We start from the raw sequence: 4,250 nt of genomic DNA on the forward strand, positions 1-4,250 counted from the left end.
TATATATATATTAGTTACTTTTCTATTGCTGTGATAAAGCACCATGATCAGGCAATTTATAAAACACTTAATTGAGCATATGGTTCCATAGGGTTAGAGTCCTGATGGTGGAAGGAAGGCACTGGTGGCAGGAACAGCTGAAAGCTCACTTCTCAGACTACAAGCAGGAAGCCAAGTGTACACTGGAGATGCATAGTCCCTTGAAAGCTCACACTTCCTCCAGCAAGGCCACAGCTCTTAATCCTCCTCAAACAGACACCAGCCTGGGATCAAGTACTCAAGAGTGTAAGAGTTGGAGGGTGGGCACTGCATTCAAACCTACAAAATAGAAAGGGAGATTGGTCTGTGTTCATATAATTAGACATTCAGGGGTCCTGATTGATATATTAATACTCAAACCATGTAAATAGGAACTGTGAAATATTCCTTTATACTGTGTGAATATATGCTGTTGTGGTTGGTTTAATAAAGAAGCTGATTAGCCAATAGTTGAAAAGAATTGCATTAGGTGGGAGAACCAGACTGGGAGGAATAAGGGCAGAGTCTGGAGTCTCCAACCAGGTACAGAGCGATCAGGAAATAAACATGCCATGCTGGTAAAGGTACTGCCCTGTGGCAGAGCATAAATAAGGAATATGGGTTGCCTTAAAAAGTAAGAGCTAGTCAGTAATAATCCTGAGCTATTGGCCAAGCATTTACAATTAGTATTAAGTTTATGAGTGATTCTTTGGGAAACAGCTGCCACAGGATAGGAAAACTCCACCTACAATTTGACTTTGGTTTCTTTCTTTGTTTGTTTGTTGGCCATAGGGTCTTTCTATGTAGAAAGACTCAGATCATGATCCTGACCCCCTGAGTGCTGGACTTGTAGTCATGTAACACACAACTTGTTTTGGGAAATCTGTATATGTGTTGCTTTTATTGCTTAATGAATAAAAAAGCTGTCATGGCCTGTGATAGGGTAGAGTATAGCTAGGCAGGAAAAACTAAACTGAATGCTAGGAGAAAGAAGGCAGAGAAAAGAGAAGTCATGTAGCCCCCTGCCAGAGACAGATGCTAGACAGAACCTTGCCAGTAAGCCACAGCCATGTGGCAATACATGGATTAATAGAAATGAGTTAAATTAAGATGTAAGAGCTAGACAATAAGAAGCTAGAATTAATAGGCCAAACAGTGATTTAATTAGTATAGTTTCTATGTGGTTATTTTGGGACTGAGCTGCCAGGAACAAGCAATAGGCCTCCTACAACAGATTGGTGCACCAATGTGGTCAACTATATTCATATAAAACCTGAGAAAGCTTGGAAAAAAAAATTCTAGACACAAACAAAAAAACAGAGCTTAACACATCTTTTTGCTTTGTTTGCTGGTGGCATGCCACAAGTCCTTTAAGAGAGGTTGCCCTGATTCAGTAGTAGGGAAAAAAAGGGAAGTTTTGAAATGGCAGCTTCCTGGGCCATGCTGCCAGCACAAACTCTGACTCTTTTGGGAGGTCCAGCTATGGAGAATTTAAATAGGGTTTGTGAACAGAGTGCTACAACTTGCTTAATGGCAGCACAGACCTGCTGTGACCCAATCCTGGATCTGTGGCAGAAGGAATGGATCTCAGAGGCAATGAATGGACCTCTGACATGTTGAACTGTGTGTAGCCAAAAGGCAAAGCAGTCTTAGTCCTAGTAATGTCACTTAGCATTTTAAGAAGTACTCCTGAACATAAAAGGATTTCAGATACACAATAGGACAGATTCAGACATAAAAGACCTCTAAATAAGACAGAGTATGTTTTTAAAATGTACATAGTCTTGGGAGAGAGAAGAAAAAAAGTAAAGAGACAGTAAATGTAATATAAGAGAGTACAGAGAGTCATAGATTAAAGGAATAAAGATATAAAGTAAATATTAAACTTTTAGAAAAAGTAATAGAGTAAGAACAATAAGCCACATAAAAATGGAACATATACAGAGAGTCTGGAATATGTATATTATTGTGTTTTATTTGAATTTTTTGACTGTGAAGGAGCTAAGTACAGAGAAACATTTCATTGTATGGGCTTCTAAGCTAAACTAACATATATTTTAAAGGTATCTTGACTTTAAAATTTGAGTCTAAGTATATGTTACTTTGGTAAGGGATTCTTCTTTTGTTTCCACAGAAGGTGAGAACATATGGATTCCTTCCAGACTAATGTAGTTTGATGGACCAAGACCACCTAAAAGGTCACCATGAACACCTGCAAAAATACTTCACTCAACAAACAGCAAGATGTATGCCCATATTCCCAAATATTGTTTATAAATGTTTGTTTACATCTAAAGGGGGATATGATATAGAGATCAATAATTTTCATTAGTATGGATCTTGGTTTATTGGTACAAATTTAAGGCCAATTCTGCTATATGTATATTTCTGATCTTGATTAAGGTATTGTGTTTGTACAGCTCATTAAAAATGAAATGTATAATTAAGAAATATAGGTTAATAGTTAATCATCTATAATAGTTAAGCTTGTAGTCATGTAATTAGGTTTTCTAGATATATATAGATATAGATATATTTCAGTTAGAGAGGGATTCTTCAAATCTTTCAAAGACCTTCAGAATATGTCATTTAAAATGTTTAAGATCTTAGGACTTTTTATGACAATGAGTCACATCTGCTCCTGGCAGCATCAATAACTTCAAGAGGAAGATGGACATCGAATAGGCTCCTTTGTAGAGTTTGTTAGCCATTTGGACAAGAAACTACTCTTGCCTGGACTCCTTGGTGCTATGCTGTATAAACTGGACATTCAGGACCCACAGAAAAATGACTGCTAAAGTTGCACAAAGACGGTGAGACAGTCCTTCAGGGTTCCTGGTTCATGAAAGAATAGAAAGAGTCTGCCAGACATTCTGCAGGACACAGAAGAAAGTGACTGCCAAACTGCCAATATAGGTGGAGCTGTCTTTGAAATTTCCTGCTTCGTGGAAAAGTCTGCTGGATACTATGGTCCTGCAGGCTGAAGATTGATGCCCCAACATTAAAGAAGAACTTTGAGTGACAATCCAAACAGCTGGATGTCTCTGTCATTTCTAGAGTTTTGGAAGTTGTTTATAATGCACTTCCTGTTTACTTAGGTGTTGTAGGAGCTGCGGGCTGTGTTCCACCCGGCTCGTGGCTACCTGGCTAGCTTATACCCCAAAATAACAACACACAAACTGTATTCATTTAAACACTGCCTGGCCCATTATATCTAGCCTCTTCTCAGCTAACTCTCGCACCTGGACTAGCCCATTTTTAATAATGTGTGTAGCATCGAGGTGCGCTTACCGGGAAGATTCTAGCCTATGTCCGTCGGAGCTTCATTGCGTCTTCCTGGGAGAGGGGAGCATGGCGTCTGTCTGAGGCGTCTTGCCTCACTTACTCTTCCTCCCAGCATTCTGTTCTGTTTACTCCACCCACGTATGTTCTAACCTATGAGGGCCAAACAGTTTATTTTTTAACCAATGACCTTCCTCCATCATTTCCCCTTTTTCTGTTTAAACAAAAAAGGAAGGCTTTAACTTTAACATAGCAAAATTACATATACCAAAACAGTTATCAAGTAAAAATTACAATATTTACATCTATTTTATCTTCATCATAACTAAGGAAAACTATAACTATCTATCTATTCTTCAACTCCATCAAAGACTCCAGAAAGATACAATATTACCTAAGCAAACAAGAAATAAGCAACTTTCAAACTCTAGAAATGACAGAGACATCTCGCTGCCTTGACAGTCACTCTCTGTACCGTTGGGGCATTCCATCTTTGGCCTACAGGCCCATAGTATTCAAAGACATTTCCATGAAGCAGGAAATTTCAAAGTCAGTTCAGTCACTATCTGTTGTGTCCTGCAGAATGTCTTGCAGACTCCATAAATCAGGAACCCCGAAAGATCATCTCACCTTTAGGCAAGTTCAGTAGTCCTCTCTCTGCGGGTTCTCTGTGTCCAGTTTATGCAATAGTCCAGGCTAGAGCAGTTTCTTGCCCAAACGGCTATCAAACTCCATAAGGATCCTCTTCAGTGCCCATCTTCTTCTTGAAGTACATTGGTGTTTCCAGGAGCAGACATGTCTCATTGTCATGAAAAGTCCTAAGTTATTAAAACATTAAATAGCATATTCCATAGTCTTTGAAAGATATGAAGAATGCCGATCTAACTGAAATATATATCTATATATCTAGAAAATCTAACTAACATGACTACAAACTTGACTATTATTAA

Source organism: Alexandromys fortis, unplaced genomic scaffold (assembly GCF_014885135.2).
Source record: "Alexandromys fortis isolate MF-2015 unplaced genomic scaffold, M_Fortis_MF-2015_v1.1 scaffold_121, whole genome shotgun sequence".
Lineage (NCBI taxonomy): Eukaryota > Metazoa > Chordata > Mammalia > Rodentia > Cricetidae > Alexandromys > Alexandromys fortis.